This window comes from Leptonychotes weddellii, chromosome 6 (genome assembly GCF_054177405.1).
Source record: "Leptonychotes weddellii isolate Sample4059 chromosome 6, ASM5417740v2, whole genome shotgun sequence".
Lineage (NCBI taxonomy): Eukaryota > Metazoa > Chordata > Mammalia > Carnivora > Phocidae > Leptonychotes > Leptonychotes weddellii.
The window spans coordinates 97,234,039-97,256,941 of NC_138374.1; the positions used below are offsets into that span (position 1 = coordinate 97,234,039).

General features: G+C 38.6%; 1 long non-coding RNA gene across 1 annotated transcript in view; it reads right to left on the reverse strand.

Annotated features, from left to right (window-relative positions):
• The window catches only part of LOC115940131 (uncharacterized), a 152,751-nt gene that overhangs the window by 52,449 nt on the left and 77,399 nt on the right, over positions 1–22,903 (reverse strand). Inside the window, exon 4 of the long non-coding RNA XR_014146449.1 lies at positions 10,735–10,892. This is a non-coding gene — a long non-coding RNA (uncharacterized LOC115940131). The remainder of the gene's footprint in view (positions 1–10,734; positions 10,893–22,903) is intronic.

The window sequence follows — 22,903 nt, forward strand, 5'->3', positions numbered from 1 at the left end:
CTCTTCCTTAGTACTTATTGCACAGGTTAGGATTTTTTGTTGTTGTGTGTTGTTTTTGTTTTGTTTTGAGTTTTTGTTTGTTTGCTTTATTTTTTGTTTTTTGTATCCAGGACATACAGGGCAGTGCCTATTTATAAAAACTAAATTGATCTGCCAATGGCTACTCCAAATTTGGCTCATCATATACCATTATATATATACCAAGGAAAGGAATTATAAGAGAAGATGCAAGTGAACAGAAAGAGATCTACTGAAAGCAAAAAATGAAGGAGAGACTTAAAAATCAAGGAAAGAAAAAAGAATATACACTTACAGAGTTTATTATGAATAATCTTACGTTTGAGGAAAAGCACCCAAGTTCTCAGAAATGAAATTATTCCTTAACGAAAATACATGACTTTGTGATCCTACTGATGTACATTTAAAACCCAGCAACATCTATGGGATTTTATTTTATTTATTTATTTTTAAAAAGATTTTATTTATTTATTTGACAGAGAGAGAGACAGCAAGAGAGGGAATACAAGCAGGGGGAGTGGGGGAGGGAGAAGCAGTCTTCCCGCGGAGCAGGGAGCCCGATGCGGGACTCAATCCCAGGACCGTGGGATCATGACCTGAGCTGAAAGCAGACGCTTAATGACTGAGCCACCCAGGCGCCCCAACATCTATGTGATTTTAAAGAAGTCTTGTGATATTCGTGAATCTGTATGATGGGAGCATCAGTGATAATTCTTGTCCATAGATGTTGGCGTAAGAATCATACAGGGTTTTGCAAGCTGTCAAAACATTCAGGAAATGGTAACTCTTATTATCAGAAGACAGAAGAAAGAGCACTGGGCATAATTACTTTAAGGAGCTCCCCTGTGCCCCCCTCTTTGTATTTATTATAAAATTAATATGTTTATCATTTCAGCTAAATGCCACTTTACGCCCAACTCAGGAGAGAAAATTATGGAATTGGGGGCTCCTGGGTGGCTCAGTCAGTTAAGCATCTGCCTTCGGCTCAGGTCATGATCCCAGGTCCTGGGATCGAGTCCCGCATCAGGCTCCCTGCTCCACAGGGAGTCTGCTTCTCCCTCTCCCTCTGCCTCTCCCCCTGCTTGTGCTCACTCTCTCTCTCAAGTAAAATAAAATCTTTAAAAAGAAAATATAGAATTGGTTAAATAAAAATAATGGTAGCAACAGCAGCAAACACTACATAAGAGAGGGACCCCTGGAGCTGTTGTGGTCAGACCCATGACACAGGGCTCTGGAGAGTGGCGCCTGGGGGGAGAGAAAGCTTTTATAAGTGCCCACCACTGAGGTGGGAGGGCAGTGGCACGGAAAGCAAACTTCCCTGCACAATTTTCCCATGGGTCAGTCTTAAGTAAATAAAATGTTTTTTTCCCTTTCAGTGTATTAAAAACATGTCTGATCTTATTTCTAAATTGTTCCTAGTAAATATGTCTGGGCAAAGACCACAACTGATGATAACTTTATTGTGCATATATTTTTGTACAGAAAAAAAGGAAATAAAAGTTGCTTTTAACCTTCATTATTGAACTTTATAATGAGAATTAACGAAGTCCAAATGTGTAGTATTTTTAAACCAAGTTAAATTCAGTACAAGCCAGTGTTCTGACTTTTTAAATGTTCATTGGACAAGAAGAAAAAAAAACAGTGAAGTTTATTCTACTGGAGACAAAAATGAGTTTATTTCCAGTAAGGATACAACATAATCTGTCCCTCTAGTTTTGTTTTCTTTTTGTTAGAAAAACTTCTAAACTACCACCAAGCAGACAAATAACTAAATAATTTACTTTAACCCATTAAATTATTCTAGAATTATTTAATTTCCTGGGTAGCAGGAAGAATATAGTTTATTTACTGGGTTAGAGACAAATTTCTTGAGACATTTGCTCATACCAGTGTGCTATACACCAGATGTTTGTGCCCCTACCCCCAAATCATACGTTAAATCCTAACCCCCAATGCAATGACATTGACATTAGAGGGTGGGGCCTTTGAGAAATGATGAGGTTATGAGGATGGAGCATTCATGAATGAGATTAGTGCCCTTATAAAAGAGACCCCCAGAGAGCTCCTGGGCCCCTTCTGCCTTGTGAGGATACAAGATGAAGAAAAGATGCTGTCTATGAACTTGGAAGTGGCCCTCACCAGACACTGAACCATAGTCACCTTGATCTTGAACTGCCTAGCCTTCAGAACTGTGGGAAATAAGTGTTTGTTTCATAAGCCATACAGTCTGTGGTATTCTGTTATAGCAGCCCAAATGGACTAAGACACTGTTACTACGTTCTTATTTTATTATAATTTATATCTGTACAGCTTTGACAACCTGTGAAATCCTGAAAGATAGGGGGGCGCCTGGGTGGCTCAGTCATTAAGCATCTGCCTTCGGTTCAGGTCACGGTCCCAGGGTCCTGGGATAGAGCCCCGCGTCGGGCTCCCTGCTCGGCGGGAAGCCTGCTTCTCCCTCTCCCACTCCCCCTGCTTGTGTTCCCTCTCGCGCTGTGTCTCTCTCTGTCAAATAGATAAATAAAACCTTAAAAAAAAAAAAAGAAAGAAAGAAATCCTGAAAGATAGAGATTATCAAAGTCATGGTTTTATGCTCTGGATCCTCTAGTGGCTTAACAGATTTTGTTGAGTGAACTATTATAGAAGTATGGAATGCCTTTTAATATGCTCTGGCAACAGTGGTTGTTTGTCAAAGTTTTGGTCTCCAGTCATCTAAACCCTTTGTGTATTTAAAGAATGTCCCTTTGTCTTAAGCTAGATACTTCCCCAAGCCCCTGGTAACCTCAGTTTCCCCATTTGCATTTCAAATTAGGACACTATGACAGGGACAAGCAGAGACCCTGGAGGTTCTACCATATTGGTGGCAGAGGGAGGCCAGACTGGAATCCAGTTTTCCAAGAGAAGTGGTACCACCAGCTTCACATACCCCACAGAGTCCAGATGCCACCTTGCAGGACTGGTTGGGAAATGTGATGATATCTGCTGCCCAGTGTCACCTGCTCCCAACCCCTTTCTGAGCCTGGTTCTCCAACCTTTCTGAAGGTGTTGTGAGCTCAACAGTATCTTCTAAATAAATCTCTTTTCTGCCTAAATCATCCAAAGTTCACTTCTTTTGTGCCCATAACTAAAAAGCCTGCTGAGTCCAACTGGGGTCCACCACTAATTAGCAGACTGACAGTCTCAACTAAATACTCTGGGATTAATTAGATAATGTACTCATAAACATGGCCATTTTGGGCTGTATGTCCACACTCCCTTCCTGTTTTAAAATTCATTAGGGCAGTTTCAGTGAGGCATGTAAACATTATGTTAATGCAATACCTGTATTTCTCATTTGATATATGTATGTGTGTATTTATAACAGACATATATGTGTACCTTCTAGATGGATGGATCAGACACCACAGTTCTTCCAGTGTGACTTATGTCTTTTAAGAACTCTGGTCAATAGGGGAGTTCTGGACTTTTGGCAACATAAATTATATTAGGGCCAACACTGAGAATTACACAAGCTCCACGGCCCATGAGTTAACCGTATCTCATATACCACTGAATGTTCACTGAGCAGAGAAAGAAAAGGTGTTCTTCGACCCAACTTAATCATGATTTGTAAAGCTATGTGATAAAGTGCCCTCATGGGAGCTAAGTATGCGTAGTGTGTTCCCTTATTATTCAGGACGGTCACATGAATCAGAAGTCATTCTTGTCCAAGAAAGAAAGGCCCTGGCAATTTAGCTGCACAGTTGCCGGGGTGCTTTTTAAAAGCAGTTTTGTGAAAGGAAAATTCAAAGAAAGCCAAATTACACAGGGCTGGTTACCTTCCATCAAGCTGGCTGTGGTTATTCTGTTTCTCTGGTCTTTACTACTAACAAAGGGCTCATGTACCTTGGCACTTATCAGAAAAAGGCACTAATTTTCTTTTCACTTACACAGAAGCTATCTCTTCCAGATGAGATTTAAATAGAAGATTAGCATGAAATCCTTGCCCTTTCTTCTATTTCTATAATCTTGAAACCATTCAGTGGATCTGATAAGAGCAGTTTCTTTGCAGTTTGACATTGAGAGGATACCTTTGAAGGGTTATTATGAGGACCAAACTGTTCTCCAAGTTTCATGGGGAGGGATTTATATTCTGTGACCTGTAATGAATTCAAAGAAGCTTCAAAAAGCTTCAGAATCTACTACATATTCTAAATGGCATATTTTTCCAAACGTTTTTATTTGTAGAAAAGAATATTGTTCATTTTAAAAATGCAGTCTTCCCTTTTTTTTTTTTTTGTCACTTTTGTTCTAAAAAAGAGTTAGGAGAAAGTTTGTGAAATAAAAAATGCTGATCTATTAGGATTCTCATCCCCAGAATCCAAAGATGACCAGATGTACATGACAATCAATGACCATCTAGTTGACATCAAACAATGCCACGTCCATTTTATTTCAGCAAGTCCTTCTTATAGCCAGACATAAATGTGCAGCTCTGGACTAGCTTTATGATATGAAAAATAATCTTTACAGTTGGGATCTAAAGTCTTTTCATGTCTGGAGTTCAAGCCAGAAATACTTCTGGGAAGAAGAGCTTGGCAGTTTACCCCCTCCAGAGCCACTGGGAGTAGAAGCAGAGAGACAGAAATCAGAAGCAGATAAGGGGTGAAGATCAGGCTGCCTGTCATTCCCTGTCCTTTCTGGTACTCAGTATCTAATAGTTTTTTTAAATCAACCCTTTGTCTACCTGAGCAAATCTAACAAAGATTTTTATTTTTTTAAGGCAAGAATGAATTATGTGAGAGTGACTTTTCTTTATTAGTTATCCCCAAACCTAGGGTGCAGAAAATGCACAATGGGCAGTAGTCAAAAATTAAACAGAAAAATAGGAATAAAGGAAATAAGCTTAGGCCTAGGAAACTTATTTCTCAACCAAGCAGGAATATGTGAAATTATTAGATACTTGAATACTTGGGGCAATAACTCTTTGACTAAATTTACCACTGAAGGGGTTCAAAATGAGCCTCCCCAAAATGTGCCACTTTGGCATGTAGATTACTTTGAGCCAAAGTCAATCAAGACCCAAAAGACTCAGGATGAGTTTTTTACCTTCCCCTTAACTGCCTAAAAGACTTTAGAAGAAGGTCTGGTCCAGGAAGAGAACTACTGGCAGAGATAACCACAGACTGTAAGCTAAGTGTGGTAAGCTGGGGGAAATCTTGGCAGGACGTGGAGATCAAATTCTGTCTGTGTCCCATTATCTCCACAAGGCATGGCAAACATTTGTTTACCAAACATTTGCTCTTGCCATCTTTCTATAAATTGTCTTCCTTCCCTTTGAAGTTTCAGACCCCTACCCCCTTCTCCTTAGCTTAGGATGGCATATAAGCCTTAATTGCCTGATTGCCTATGGCTATCATATTCTTATGGGGCTCCAATATGTATGGAATTAAATGTGTTTTTCTTCTGTCAATCTATCTTATATCAATTTCCCAGCCTAAGAATCTAAAGGGCAGAGAAAAATTTTCTCCTCCTCAACAGTATTTATCTGGACAGAAGCCATATCAACCTTCCTATGATTCTGCAGTAATAATTAGATGTCTTTCTTGCATGTCATAGTCCCTGCTCTTAGGTTGTGCTCTCGGCATTGTTGCTTATGATTTTCTACTATAGTGATGATCTAACTAGACATTTCTTCAGAACAAAGGTAGGTCATTGTTAAATGAATAGCCAAGTTTAGTAGTTTAGTCTATGGGTATGAGAAATACCTGGTTCTATTTTATAGCACAAATTTGTGATGGTAGAATCATCTTCATCAACAATCATTTGTTGGATATCATATAGCCTCAAAATGCAGTGGAAAGAATGTGGGTTTTGGGTCAAACACACTTGGGTTTGACTCCCAATCTCACCATTAACTTATCTCACTCTCTCTCTGTACAATGTGCAGTAGGCAGCCTCTAAAATAGCCACCAGTGATGACCTCCTGGTATTCATACCCTTGGGAAGTCTCCTCCCTTCATGGGTTGGTTGGACCTAGTGTATTGCTTCTAATGAGTAGAATATAGAATATGGCAGAAGTCATGATGTATCACTTATAAGATTAGGTTATGGACAAAACTCCCATATTCATTCTCTCTCTCCCTCCATCTCTCTCTCTCTCTCTCTCTCTCTCTCCCTTTCTCCCTCTCTCCCTATCTATGACCAATGGCCAGTGAGGATCTGAGGCCTGCTAATCGCCATGTGAGGCAGAAGCACAATTTACCAGAAGCTTGGAAGTGTACCCTTCCCTAGATGATCCTTGAGATGACTGCATTGTTGGCCAACACCTTAGTCTAGCATGTGAGAGACCCTGAAACAGGACCCAACTAAGCCATGCCTGCATTTCTGACCCACAGAAACTATGACTTAAATAAAGTGTGTTGTTTTAAGCTGCTAAGTTTTGGGGGGCTTTGCTACACAACAGTAAGTAACTAATACAAATAGAAACAATGACACCTCCATTCCAAAATTACTGTGAGGGTTGAGATGGTGTATTCTTTTTGTTTGTTACATAGCCTCTCCTTAATAAATGGTACCTCTATTTATACCTCCTCTATATGGGAAGCTACTCTTTCCTAAATTTTGTGATGCAACATGGGTTAAAGGAAAAAGTGGTTCTCTTAACCTCAAATTAAAAGTAATTTGAAAAGAAGAGAATTGAATTGTGTGGATGCTAGTAGAAAGACCAACTGGTAGGTCTTTGAAAAATATAGACTTGAATGAGGCAATAAAGGAAAATATAGAATTAGCTAACAAGGTGATGTGGAGGGTGAAAATATCTAATATTGACTAGGATTTAATGCCTTAATAATAAGAGCCTCAAATTCCCTTCACTAACTTAACCACCCTTCAGGGCACAGTCATTTTCAATTTTTTTTTAAAAGAATTTATTTATCTATTTGACAGAGAGAGAGACAGTGAGAGAGGGATCGGAGATATATTTTAAAGAGAGGATCCGGAGGAGTTGGTGATAGGTTGGGTATGGGAGGCAAAAGGAAAGAAAGACATAGCCAGGGAATGCTCCTAGGTTTATGGGTTGAGCAACTGTTTAATGTAGTGGGATTTACTGAGTGATAAAAACGGAAGCAGGAAGAAACTGTGGAGGGGGACAAAGAAAGATTAAAGCTTCTGTTTTACACATTAAGTTTGTCATGTCAACGAGACATTCAAATCGAAACACCAGGGGGCTGTTAGGTATGCGAACCTAGATAGAGCTCAAGCAAGAAGTCAAGCCATATATCAGTTGTGAAACTTTCGATGAATCATCTTGTAATCCTGAGCCTCAGTTTCATTGTCTGAAAAATGAGATCCAATAACTGCCTGCCTCAATAGGACTGAGGGCAGCAGCTATGAAGGGTCTCTCTCAACTGTAATTTAGTGTAGACATGCAGCATGCTTGATTGGCGACAGATAACTTCTCATGTTGGAAAGGGAAATGTGAAGAGCATATACTAAGTTTTAATATTCCATGTATCCCTACTGGCAAATATACAGACATTGATGAAGAGGAAGAAAGAGAGAGAAAGAAAGAAAAAAAAAAAAAAGGAAGGCAGGAAGGTGACAGGTGGGCAGTAGAATAATTCAACTACTAATTTTGGATTTTATCATATAAATTCTTTGGAAGAAATCGGTCTTGGGTAGTCTCAGAACAAAAATTCTCTAGTTGTTTGGCTATCCTCACTTTGATACCTGTGCCTTCCACCTTTTGGTTTCCTCAAATATCCTTCCTCACCTAGCATCTTTCATAAAATATTTCATCAGTCAGTAAGTTGAAAAGCACATATTTTCTACTGACACGAGGAAATATCGGGTCTATATTTCATGGATAAGTAAACCAATTGACGGTTTGTTTCGGTTTCACTCAGTGTCAATCTTTTGCAATTTATTTCTACCCATTATTCTACCCCTAAACCAGTTTAAGAGACTTCAGTTAGTTCTACTAATTGCTAAAGTAATAAGTGTTCAGTTATAGAGTCTCTCTAGAATACACATTGATTATTAAGCCCTTGTGATCTCAAGAAGTTCTCATGGAGAACTGGTTAAGCTGGTTCCTGCTTTTGGGGGATATATAACTCCCAGTCATGGCCCCCTACACTAGTGGAAGATTTTATGAAATATCCATTTTCCGCTTTCCAGCCTTTCCTAACAAAATTGAGCCAACTGGCTTCTGGCTTTTTCCACGGTACTCTTACCAAATATCTGGCTTTCAAATTCCTGTTTTAACAAAGTTCCATTTCTTCTTCCTCACTCAACTCCTATAGTTTGTCCTCAGAGTCTCTCCTTGGCTTCAAGTTGCAGGTCCTTTAAAACACTAGCTTTCTCAAAACCACATCAGAAGGATCCTTCCTCCTTCAACAGAGTATACTTTAGTTCTCAACTTATTTTGGAGGCAGGAGTTTTCATTACAGTCTTAAGACCAGTTGAGCTCTCTGAATGATTTGAAGGACATAAAGAAAATCTTCTGGTGTTCATCTTTAGATTTACTACATGAAGAAGGAGAAGGTAAATAGAAAATTTTAATGACATTGGACAGAAGAAAAATTATGAGGATGGTGCCCCTTTTTAGGGTAGAAAACCTCCAAGCGAGAGGTAGAAATGCACTAGAGTTACCATAAGCTTTTTTAAAAAGTATTATACAGTAGGCAATATAATGAAATTCCAACAGAATAAAGAAACAAATCAAATTACTTTTGATTAAAAAAATAAAGCTATTTTAAGGAGTTGCTTGAGAGTACTTCAACCTCACCAAAGAAGACAGGTGAGAAGAATGACAAAAGTCAAGCTCAATTCTGCCATCTGCTGCTTAGGCGCAGAAACCATGGCTGGTTGAGACCATCTGTTCCAGTCCCCAGGGTCACTGCTAGAGCATCAACACCCATTTAGAGGAAGATGGGATAGAAGCCATTGAGATTATCCCTAGGAGATGCAACAAGACTTGCATTAACAAACAACAGATACTGGATTCAATTTAACCCAGTGAATAAACCAAGCCAGGTTTCTAATATATCTGTATCTTAAATATAACTACTTGTATCCCAACCCTTTTAAAAGCTTCAACACTACTAGAGTAAAAATTCAATTTATATAATGTCTTTGAATGCTCAGCAACATGGTGGAAAACCAGCTGTATTTTTTTTTTTTTTTTAGTTTCCTCAGTATCTCATGGACCTGAAAGAGACAAACAATCCTCTTTTTACCCACTCTTTAAAGGAGCTGGACCTGTAGCTATGGGAGAAGGGGACTAGGAACAAGCATTCCAGGCTTTCTGTGCTCCCTTATTCTTGAGTTATGTTGTCTTTAAAGGACAAAATATAGAAAACATAATTTGAAAGACTGTATGGTTTTGCCTCCTTGAAAAAATGACATCCATATTAAATTCTTCCTTGAGTCATAGGTTGACAACAAAAACTCACAGCATATTATATTTGTAGTCAACAATAATAGCTTGTCTTAGATGGAATAAAGGGCAAGAGGTCCCATTTTCTATTCCCATCTCTGGAGTCCTAGTTCTGAAAGTGAGAAGGAACACTCATAAGCTTTAGCTTAGTAGTTTTACCATGACCATATATTGATGATCTCTTGTCAGTTGCCCAGACTTTAAAGCAAGAAGCAAGCATTTTTTTTAAAGACTGATTGAGAGGGAGTGGTGAAGAGCTGAGGCTTGTGGTCCAGAAAGCATGGGTCTGACTTCTGGCTCTATTGCTCAAGAATTCTAAACCTTGCCATGCCTCAGTTTCCTTCTCTGTAAAAACCTCCCTTACAGGATTGTTATGAGGGTTAGATGAGATCACATATGTGAAGAACTTAGAACGTTGCTGCCACAAAACAAATTTTCAATACATTGTTTTCGTTATTGGTATGATAATCAAATGGACTTCCACTTTTGATAGTATAGCCATAATCCCAAACTTTTTTGTATGTGATGCTTTACAATTTCCAAAAAATTCTGCTTATATTTAGCTTATTTAACTAATTTAATTTAGCTCCTTTAATTCTATAATCCTCTGAGATAAGTAGATATAATTATCTCCCCCATTTTATAGGTAAAACAATTGAGACTCAAAGAAGTCGAGTGTCTTGCCAAAGACTGCACAGCTGGCTGGGCGGCTGTGATGAGACCCTGGAACTCACACCTGGGTCTTCTGATGCCATTGTCGCTGCTCTGAAGAGACAGGGTCTGACCACTGACAGGTCTAATCTGGGCTCAAGCTGGTATTCATGAGACACATGCTAACCCTGGTTAGTTTTACCTGCTCTTCACATATCCAAGGCAAAGGGTTTTAATTACTAAGAACTTTCTTAATCTCTAAGGAATAATTGGCTTGTACTAATCCATTACCCAAATGTACAAATCAGTATATGTATCCATTTCTACATTTAGGTTGGTTTATAAGCATTTAACAAATGCTTGGATTCCTCACATGTAAAATCCCAGATGGCCCCTGGATCTGATTATGTCATTTTCTCTGAAGATTCCTGTCTCCAGAACAAAGTCCAAACTGTGTAACTTGTACACAGATGCCCTTCGCACAGGAGACCTCTTGCTCCAGCCATCCTCCCCTCACCACTGGGCAGAAGTCCCATGTGCCTTCACACCGCACGCCTCTGTCCACACTGCCGCTCTGCCTGAAACACCTTCCTCTACCCCTCCTTCCGCCTTCCAACACATGCTTCAAGACCCTGCTCAGGTATTACCTTCTCTCCAAGACTGGCCTTCACCAATCTCCCTTCCAGGAGAAATTGCTTTTTCATCAGTGTTTCCATGGCAGTTTCCCACATTCCTCTTTATCACTCTTAGATTTTATCTTCAATGCTTGTTTGTGTGTCTAGATTCTCCACTGGACTGAGGACTCCTTGAGGGCAAAAATCATACAGTATACAACTTTAGAGCTCCCGTGTCTGGAATGCAAGTGTTTGATCTATGAAACATACTGAGTTTCAAAGCTGCAGGGGGCATGCTAAAGTTAGCTAATACGATACTCCACACATCTAATAAAAACAGACCTTTCCAAGTCTCCATGTGTCTATTTCAGAAGGCTGGGCACAACTGGCAGGTGCCAAACCAAAGGTCGACTCATAATCAAGGAAAGAGATATTGTACCACACACTGATTGGGAATTGAAAAAAAGGAAAGAATTGATCAGCTTATAAATTATATTCCCCAAAAATAAAACCTTTCCCTTCAGGTTTCCAGCAAACAATAATGAATATTTAAATAAATCACAGCATATAATGTATTAAATATTTTGTCCTTTGCCATTCATTGTATGGCTTTGAGTGAACTGAAGGAATTAACAAATTTTTCTTTTTCTCAAATCTCAAACAATTGTTAGTGTCTCTGCTAAATAGAGTTTAGGACTATAATTTCAAATATTGGAGTCTTGTAGTTAGTTGCCATCCTTCATGGCAGAATTTAGAAAACATGGTATTCAGTGTTAAAGTATGAACTTTCAAGTAAAATAAAAGACCAAAGTCTTTTATGTGTCCTACCTTAAAGGGGCCTAGAACTCTTACTTTTACTTTCTCCCAACCACGATGAATGGGTGACTCTTTTTGCCTTTTTTGATTTTGTTTAAATCTTTTAATTTTTTATAAACTCTAAATCTAGTATTCACCAACTCAAATTTCAAAGGATATTTTACTCTTATCCTTGAAACCACAAGTCTTTTTCTCCATTGTTTTCTTAAAGTTTGTTTTGGATTATCTTTAAACTAGGTACTCACAAATTCCTTTGACATTTACTCCCACATTCTCATGAAGATTTAATTTTAAGAGCTTTGCACTGTTCTCTCTCTCTCTCTCCTCACTCTCACTCACTCTCTCTCTCAAATAAATAAAATCTTAAAAAAAAAAAGGGGGGGGGGCACCTGAGTGGCTCAGTTGGTTAAGTGTCTGCCTTCAGCTCAGGTCATGATGCCAGAGTCTTGGGATCAAGTCCCAAGTCAGGCTCTCTGCTCAGTGGGGAGTCTGCTTCTCTACCCCTCATCTGGGTCTGTTCTCTCTCTCTCTCACTCTCTCTCTCAAATAAATAAAATCTTTTAAAATAAATAAATAAAAGCTTTGCAAACATATTCTTTCTCCAAAATACAGTGCACCCATATGTGTTTATTGAGTGAGTTGTATTTCTGAAAAAAAAAATACATAATTTCATGGCAGCTTCCTTGGTAAATTTCCAGTAGTCATCATGAAATGAAAGATGGTAGAAGAGGTGGGGGAAGATTAGCAAGTAGTTGGGGAGAAGAATCACAGGTCATCACAGATTTGAAAGGAATAATCCTCAAGATTCAAAACCTTCACAACTCTTTTTGTCCTTGTGCTCTCTAGTGAAAACAGTCTGGGTAAAGCAGAAGCCAGTCCACAATGCTCATGAATAACTTGCATTCTTATGCTGGAGAGCGGCCAATTACCCTGGGACCAAATTCCTGTTTACTTTGTAGTGAATGTGGGAGACAAGCTGCCTGCCGGTAGCTGTTAAGGCAGTAAAAACACAGCCAGAGGCTGTCACAGGGAGGAAATCACAGAGCAAGCTAATTTGTGAACTTCAAGGACAGAGATTAAACACTGTGTAATGAAGCTCAAATGGTGGCCTTGCCTGAAAGAAGAAACTGGGCTGAGAAGCCCCCTTATGAGTTTGGTAAAATCTCTGCATAATGAGTGGCATATCATTGTCCCTCTCCTTGCTCTTTCTTATAATCAACAACTTCAAAATTTGCTTCCAAAGAAGTTCTTGATTCATTATGTGGCAGAAATACAAGTCTGTTTCATTCTGAATCTCCCATTCTCCCTGGTATATCTGGTACAGAGAGAATTAAAACCAAATGAACAGTATTTGGGGTCAAAATCTGAGCAGCCCAGATAGAACTTGGCAACCGGATAGTTTGTTCCATTATTAGGCGATGCATATGCTCTTATGCTGACTATGAAGCGTCCTTATGCAGTGTCTCAGGAACTTGAGACTGCTTTGGGGCCTCTTATTTGCATTTAGAACTTGACCAAGGGGAAAAGTGAGAACTGCCAAATCCATTAGTTTGCCCATATCCCTAAATAGTGTACTCTACTGTAATATTCCATAGAGGGAAGAGCTAACTCCTCAAATCCTGGGAATTACATGGTGACTCCTAGTTCACTAGGACCTCACTGTCATATCCACAGGTGTCATGTCATGAATTTTACAGTTCTTTGGACATAAAGTTTATTTAAAAACAAACAAACAAAAAACACTGAAGGGGTGCCTGGGTGGCTCAGTTGGTTAAGCATCTGACTCTTGATTTTGGCTCACATCATGATCTCATGGGTTGTGGGATTGAGCCCCAAGTCCGGTTCCGTGTTCAGTGGGGTGTCTGCTTGGGTTTTTCTTCCTCTCTCTGCCCCTACCCCCGCTCATGCTCTCTCTCTCTCTCAAATGAATAAATATATTTTTAAAAACCATTGGATAGAATATAGGATAATATAAAACTGATCTACAATGCTATGGCTAGTCATATTACATTGCAGTTGCAGTGTGGTAGAAAATGGAATGTATTTACCACGTGTCCTATTTTGGAAGACCTTGGTGGTGTTTTTCAATGTTTTATCAGAAAAGATTAAAAAAAAGTCTGCCAGGTCCAGAATCCAGAAGCTTTATCCATTAGCATTTTAAATCTAGTCAAATGGAATGTAGACACGGGCGCTGGGAGGTCTGGGTGTCTGGGAAAGAAAAGCATGGGAGTACACTAACAGGACAAACATTCAACCAACTGTAAAACTTAAGGCCTTACAAGGAAACAATCTTTTTAAGGCTATGTTGTTGTTACCATTTGCATTTAGATTTATCAGTTCAAATACGTCCCTTTTTTCATCTTTCCGTTCAGGTTTTATTTCCCTTCTTTGAGGAAATACTCCAATAAAGAGACTATTCAAGTCTATGCATAGTGCAGATAATTAAGCAATCTTGCAATTTTTCTCAAAAGTATTCTTTTCTTTTTTGCATAATTTTATCTCCATGGTAATTTCAAAGTGTCCTCAGATCACAACTAGGAAAAAAAAAAGTCAGTTAAGTTTCCCAGTATGGAAGCCCAACATACTGAGCTGTATTCCAAACTCACTTATTTTTTTCTTTTGTCCCTCTCTATACCACACAATATTTTCCTGGTTGCAGTGATTCGAAAGGAACATGGAAGGCCATGGCTGTTCTTGTCATCACTTTCAGAAGTTAGAGGTGTCTTAGTCTCCATTTGGAACCAACTGTGGATGTCATACATGAATTCATCTTAACCCTTTTGTTTTTGGTAGGCTGTTTGTTTCTAGTTTTAGCTTGTGACACCTTTTCAGATTATGAGATCTATGTTCCGTATGAGAGAAAAATCACTTCCAGATAGAGTAAATAGACAGTGAAAGATCCAGGGCCTGGTTTACTGTCCTGGGGAGTCAGACTTGGATCTAACCTTGTAACAGGAGACTCTGGGCAGCAGAGGGATACTGTTCTGTAATTTTTGGTTCAGTTGCCTTCCCCTTCCAGGGCAGAATCTGTGTCTTTGTATTCTCAGCACCCAAACAGTAGCTACATATAGTAGGCCTACAAGAACTGCATTGTTGAAAAGAAATGGATGGATGCCTCTCTTGAGGAACTGAGGGGGAACATAAGTGAGTCCATTTCACTACTTCATAATTTTGGCAAGAATACAGTACATTTCTCTACTAAATTCCCAACTCCTAAATTTCCCACAAAGCTCTTAATTGATAAATATTGATTCCATTTCAGAAGTTACTTCTTCATATTTTAAAATATGCTTATTATTTTGCATGTATTATTTTTCTTCAATTAAAAATTGAAGTAGAAATATTTCAGCTGAGACTATAAGAAAATATAAGGATGGAGTGAATTTATAGAAATAAAGGGCCGACTGTAAGAACTATATCATTTTAATTACTGGACATATTATAGATAGAGATGAGCAAGGAACCAACACAGAGAACATAAAGAGGAAGTTGAGTGATTTGGAACAGTAGCAGGGTAGGATCCAATAGGGGGAAAAAGTTCTATCACTATCTGTATAGATGCCTAAGTTTGTGGAAGTCAGTTAAACGATGGTTTCCAAATTCTTTATCAACAAAATGAAAATAATATCTAGTTTACCAGACACACAAATTAGAGCAAGGATCCAAATTAGATGAGGTTCAAGAATTAGGTGATTATAGGATGCCTGGGTGTCTCAGTTGGTTAAGTGACTGCCTTCGGCTCAGGTCACAATCCCAGGGTTCTGGGACTGAGTCCCACATTAGGCTCCTTGCTCAGCAGGGATCCTGCTTCTCCCTCTCCCACTGCCTGCCACTCCCCCTGCTTGTGCTCTCTCTCTCTGACAAATAAATAGAAAAAGCTTTAAAAAAAAAACAAAACAACAACAACAACAAAAAGAATTAGGTGATTAGCTTCCCTGCTGTATGTTTCTCAAGGGCAAGAACTCTGTTTTCTTTATCTTTGTACTCAAAGTCCCTAACACAGTGCCTACCTGGCATGTAAAGAAAGGGAAGTTGTTTTAATCATTAGGCAATAGATCATCAAGTAGAGATCAGAGGTGTGCACAAAACAAAGGCAAGTTTTGCAAGGTAATTGAGTGTGTGTGTGTGTGTGTGTTCATGCCTGTGTAGTAATCTGTGCAGAAGAAAAACAAAGAGGAGGAAATTAGGAAAAGTCTGAGTGGGATGATCAAAGTGTTATCAAAAAGAGGCAGAGTCACAGGATTTATGACATTGTCATTAAAGACATTGTAAAGGAAAAGAGAGATTCTCCTTAAAAAGGAGGAAGATTGGAAAAACGAAGGAAAGACATCCCCTCCCCCTTCTCATCTTTTGTCTTCATTTATCCAGTTTATCTTCTGTTCCATCATGTCCCATCTCTTCCCAATGACTTTGTTCCACACTGACATCTACCTTCTCTGAGCTTCTAAATACACTTAAAAAAATTATTGCCACCCTCTACCGTGGCATATACTCATCTGCTGTTTTATCACTCTTGCCTCTCCCAGATTTCATGTCAGAGACTGTTATTGTCCATTAAAATCCATTCTCCCTTTCCTCCATGATTCCTAGATGCGTTCACAGTTAGGTAGCCAAATGATTATGTTCTTTCCAATGGGAAAAGGGTGGAAATGATATATGCCACTGCTGGGCTAGACTGGCACAACCTCCTGAGCCCTTCCATGCTATCCCCACTTCCCAAAGCTTGAGTGGTGTCAAAGATGACCAGAACAACTAGTTGGAGATGGCAGAGCTTCCATCAGCTTGGTTTCCTGAATGACTGCATGGAGTAGAGGCCTTCCGCCATCACAGAACAACCAACAATAAACAGTTCCCTGAGGAAGAAATAAACTTCTATCATTTTTGAGACATAACACTCTGATCCATTTGTGATAACCCGCCATAACTAATACAGACAGGTATATCTCTTCTCTCCAATTAGATGACATGTCTTAACCATATCACCAATCCCCAGCACTAAGCCCATATTAGTAATAATAAACACTTATTATTTTATTATTTTTCTTCTTTTATTAACTTTACCATGAAGTTAAAATTAAATTAAATGGAGCAAAGGGAAAATATCACCACCACAAATCTGAGATGAAGAGTAGAATTGATAACAAAGTGGAGAATGTGGGGGAAAGGTATACTTCTCTGGAAAGATAGAATCTAGGAGATTAAAAATATTATTGCTGCTGTTGTTTAAATCACATTCCTGTGCTATCCATAACTATCACATTCCTGTGCTATCCATAACTGCTAATAGAGATTCCAAAGTTACAAAGTTTTCTGTCAAGCCTAAAGGTCCTTTAAGGGAAAAATTATATTTTCTTCTGTTAAGATATTTGTTACCAGACTCTTGAAAAAATGAAATATTGGAAATCATAGAGCTGAAGAATTGAATCCAATGAAAACCACTAAGCTGGGTTTATTTTAGTACCACTATGGAGGCCAGAGGCTTTTGTGCCTTTTGATTTGTTATTATCTTGATGGTCTTCGTTTCTAGGACTCTATGTGTCAGTGATTTAATCTAGATTTTTACTTCTAAGTGTTATTTAATTAAGAAATGTTATTAAGAACACCTATTCATTCTCAAATCCTTGGGGAAAAAATGATTAAGATTTCTGTAAACAAAAGGTAATAATCGCCAGCAAAAGAACCTTAAAAATCCACTGAAAAGCAATTGGTAACAACTCCTCCTAAAATTGAAACAGATTTAGTATCCAAATAGATCTTTAGTCTATTTAGCCTAGAATGGAAATGCCCAGTATTCCCCAGCCTCCTGCCTAGGATTGATATGATGAGAGATACCTCCTCTGGAAACTAGAATGGAGAATGCTGAATAGGGACTGTAGTGCTTTTGACAATTTATTGGTTCAATATATGTCCTTATCAGTTTCTCACTGACATTGTACAGCCTGTCCTGGTAATACATTGGTGTGGGTGCCAATAAGAAGGCAAATAAAAACAATAACAAAAGTTTGAGGAACAAAGAGGTTTGCTTCCTATCCCTAGTGTGGGCAAAAGCAGGCCTTCAAGACAGAGGTAGAAGTGCGATATTAGGCTCCAAGTATTTAGAATATTTCTACCAAAGTTTAGAAATGGGAAAAGTTACATTTGTTGACCTGTCACGGTGGAAGGATCCATTTATCCAAGGCACATTCAAAGGGCTGGTATGGCCCCGATACCGATTCACCTAAATCTAGCAAATTTGATGAACTCATGTGATTGTGGAAGATGAATTTTTCACCAGCACTGCCTTACAAAGATTGTCAACAGCATGGAAAAAGCATTATTATTCATGTTGCAGAATTACCTTCTTCATCCCATCAATCTGATTTAGGAAATTTCTCTGATGATGCATGTCAAGATTACTTACTACTATATGGAGTTCATACTGGAGCGCTCTTACTTCTCCAATGTGTTATTAGAAAGACGTATCTAGTCTGGTATTAGGACATTATGCCAGGTTCTCTCTGTTCAAAAAAAAATTTAAGGAGCTTGGACCCCAATGTGGGGCTTGAACTCGTGACCCTGAGATCAAGACTTAAGCTGAGATCAAGAGGCAGAGCTTAACCAACTGAGCCACGCAGACACCCCAAGCCCTTGTATTCCTTAACTAAATTTGATTTGTCCTTTTAGTAGATCAATAAAATACATCACCAACTCAAACTATGTCATAGCATGGCACAAAGCTTAAGAAACACCTTCCATTGTAAATACCAAGCAAAATAGAAAGTAGAGGTTGGTAGGTCTAAAGAACAGTCACTTCAATTCTATAGATTTCAATTCTATATGTTCTGTCCCTTTAGGATTTTTTGTTGTTGTTGTTCCCACAAGTTCATTGATAACTACAAAGCTTCTCAATAACTATTTGGGTTTGAATCCCAGCTTGCCTTTTACCAGCTCTGGGACCTCAGGCAATTTACTCAACCTTTCTGTGCCTGAGTTTCCCATCTATAAAATGAATTAATATATGCGCAATACTGTTTGACACATAATAGCTCAAAAAACCACACCAATGACTCCCAAAATAGAACTTCTTTTCCACACTCCATCCTGTTGAGCCAATTGCTCTAGCTTAACTACAGGGACACTTGAAAGATTCCATGGACAGCTGAAGCTCCACATGCCCCCAAATCAAACTTTTCATATTCTTACTGAAAACAGGTTCTATTGTGTCCATTTTTTACTTTCTGAATTTGCTATAATTCTAAAGTCCAAGGAAATTGGAAGTTCAAGTTGTATCCTCAACTTTGGTTTGGTTGCCACATAATTTTCTAACTCCTATTCAGAAGTAAGGAGATGAGAGAGTTAGATCACAGATCTAAAATCCTGACACATAATTCCCTGCAAAGAAAATTGCATGTAAAACTTATAACTGAGTGTCAGGGGGCGGGGGGAGGTGGCTTACCCTGAACCTATTCCAGAAATTTCATTATTTTTTCCTGTACCACTGTTTATTTCTTAGCAAATAATGTTTAATTCATTTGTATGCCCCCAAACACAAATAAGCATGGTTGCTAAATAATATTATGCCATTAAATTTCTTGTTTAATGCTTCTTCCTTATGCTTCTTGTTAGAAGTTAATGAACAGTGTATGCAATTAAGGAAGAAATAAACACCAAATCTCCCATGAACCACAGAAATAAATCAGTATGTCTTAATCTCAGAATGAGAAACAAAGATACTCTTCCTCAGACCAAACAAAGCAGAGATTTTCAAAATGAAGGAGAGCCATAGAAAAGACGGACTTCCCAAATATGGTGAGCTTAGACTAGATAGCTGAGTCTGAGCATTAATAAAAAATTAGAACCTTGTATTTGGAAAAAAGTACAAAAATTTGTTAGTGTGCTGGGAGTAAAAAGAGGTAACAATATCCTTCTCTGTTTTTAGAAAAATGTACATGCTCTAGATGTGAGGCTGGAATTCAACTACAATGGTGTTTTATTATGAAAATAGAGTATTTAATTCTCTTTGACATTTTAGAGGCCACTCACACTCACTCAGATGCTGCTCCTGTCATAATTCCAGGCAGAGCCAAGGCTTCTTGGAAAACTGCTCTGGTCAGTCAGTCCCAGCCAAGTGCTCAGTAAGGTGCTCAAGGACATTCCCAAGCTCAGCACTCTGAGGCAGGAGAGACATCCCTGGCCTGGGCGTCAAACTAGAACCAAAACGTGCCTCCCACAAGCCAACGCAGAGCAAGGTGAACCCTGAGGAACCAGTCACCAAATGGAAACCCTATTCTCCCTTCCGCAGTGCCTTTCCCACTTCCTGCCAAATAACCAAATGAGTTCAGCTGTAGATAGAATCTCCCCTTTGCCTCTTTTTCCTTTTGGGCTAATTAACATTTATATGTTCTTTTTTTTTCTTCCATAAATAAATCCACTTATTTCTTAAGGCTCATCTGGAAAAGTCAAAATCTAGCCAACACATCAACATATCATAGGAGTTGTTTTCTCAATTTCCATGGCAGAAGGTCATACAAGGAGAATTGTTATGAGCTGTAACTAATTATTCAGGTACAAGGTTAAAGAGAGGGAAGCTAGATTCATTTTTTTCTCTTTGGACTTCAAGTGCAGTTAGTGAGTTAACCCTACTTCTCTGTTTATTGCATACTATGATCACAGCTTCATGCAAGGTCTCATCCTTGTTTAATATTTTTTTTCTCTTTACCCCCATTCACATTCCTATTTTCCTCCTTTCCTAGAGGTACCCACTCTATTTTGTTTAATATGTGTCAGATGTGTATGTATCTAAAAAATCATTGCCAAGTACTGAATTGTTCACTGTCACTCCCACCACAGGCCTAGGGGCAAAGCTGTTTCTGCCACCATTTCAAAGAGTGGGACCATCTTTCCAGTTTCAGGGGGCCAACATGACCCTGCCCAGTGCCTTGGGGTGGGGGGGTCTTACAAAATATTGAACCAAATGAGTTCAATAGTTGCCTTGCTAGATTTTAGACCTCCTTGGAATCTGTCGTCCTTTCCTCCCATCTAATTTCTCCTTTTTGGAATGGGAATATCTATCCTCTGCCTATCTGCCATTGTATTTTGGAAGCACATAACATGTCTGGTTTTACTGTTCACAGCTGGAGAGGAATTCTGCCTCAGGATGAGTCATACCTCAAGTCTCAACCATATCTTACTTAGATGATATTTAGATATGACTTCAGACTGTAGACTTTAGAGTTGATCCCAGAATAAGTTAAGAATTGGGGGGCTATTGGGATGGAATAAATGTATTTTTTTCTGTAATAAGGACATGAATCTGGGTTGGGGAACTTGGGCTGAAATGCTATGGACTGAATCGTGTCCCTCCAAAATTCACATGTTAAAGCCCTAAACCCCACTGTACCTAGAGATAGGGTCTTTAGGAGGTAATTACTGTTAAATGAGGTCATAAGTGTGGGGCCCTAATCCAATAGGACCATAGTCTTATAAGAGGAAGAATCTCTGTCTCTGTCTCCCTCTCTCCCATGGAAGAAGGCAGGCATTTGCAGCCAGAAAGAAGGCTCACACCAGAACCCAACCACACTACCACCCTGTTCTTGGACTTCCAGCCACCAGAATTGTGAGAAAATACATTTCTGTTATTTAAGCCATCCAGGCTGTGGTATTTTGTTATGGCAGTCTGAGGTGACAAATACAGTCATCATATTATTTTGTGTACCTACACATTTTAATCTATATAAATGGAAGTGTACCATTGCTTAAATTGTTTCTTTTTTCACTCAACACTGAGTTTGCAGATGTATCCATGTTGCTGTATGTGTGTCTCAGTCATTACTTCTGACTGCAGTGCAGTGTTCCAATGTATGCTTTCAATGTATCCTTTATCTATTTCTAGTAACAGACTCTTGGTTGCTGCTACCACAAACAGGAGGGTTTCAATATTCTAATACATGATCCTTAATAGGTTTCTATAAACACATAGACATATACATTTTGACTCAAATAGTATACACAGATCAAATTTCCCTCCATGCTGCTAGATTGCTTTTTCAAATGGCTACACCAGTATGCACTTCCTTGGAGAGTATTAAGAGTCTCTATTCTTGGGGCGCCTGGGTGGCTCAGTTGGTTAAGCGACTGCCTTCGGCTCGGGTCATGATCCTGGAGTCCCTGGATCGAGTCCCGCATCGGGCTCCCTGCTCGGCAGGGAGTCTGCTTCTCCCTCTGACCCTATCCCCTCTCATGTGTTCTCTCTCTCTCATTCTCTCTCTCTCAAATAAATAAATAAAATCTTTAATAAAAAAAAAAAGAGTCTCTATTCTTGCCAGCATTTGTTACCATACAACCTTCTACTCTTTGCCAGTCTGATGTATATAAATTAGGAAATTTTTAATTGTAATTCTCATTTACCTGATTACTACTGACATTGACATCTCTTCTCATGCATGTTAACCATTGGGATTTCCTCTTCAGTGACTTGCTAATTCATATCCTTTTCCCATTTTTCTATTGTGTGTTCTCTTTCTCATTGGTTTGCAGTAATTTCTTACATAATCTAGGTAGTAATCCCTTGTCATTGTTAGACATTGCCATTGTCCCCAGCGACCTATCTGAATTTTGGTGGAAAAGAAATTCTAATTGTGCTATAGGCAAATTCATGTTTTTCCCTTTTTATCTTGTTGAATAAGGTATTCCAAGCTAAAGATATCTTTCTATATTTTCCTTATAAGCTCTAGAGCATTATCTCTCACTTTTTAGGTCTTCAGTCCATTCAAACTTTATTTTTACATATAGTATGAGTTAGGAATCCAAATTTATTTTTCTCCCCCTACTGAGACTTTAGTTTCCTAATACCATCTACTAATAATCCATCCCCTTCTCCATATTTCTGAGATACCACCTCTATCATGCCAATTTCCCATTCATTAGGGAGATGTTCTGAGTTCCCTTTCTCTTTCATTGGTATAGTGTATGTTTCTGTGACACACCTCATTTTTGTTATTGATTGTTCATGTATGATTATGTATCCCCCCTTTTCTTTTTTTATAAATTTATCTTTTCATGTACCTTTATCTTTCCACATAATTTTTGAATCAGTCAAAAGCTCTTTACAAATCCTCAGATAATTTATTAAAAATACATATGAAAATTTTATATGAAGTGAGAAATAAAATGTGTGATTTCTTTTAAAAAAATACATTAAGTACATACCTAATTTAAAGGCAGCTGGCATCTTTAAAATCTTATATCTCCTCATAGATGAATATGATGTATTCTACGATTTAGCACTATCTTCTTTTGTATCTTTAAATAGTTTTAAAATATTCTCCATAAAGATCTTGTGCATTCTTTTTTTTTTTTAAGAGAAAGAGAGAGAGGGCATGCACAAGCAAGTGGGGAAGGGGGTGGA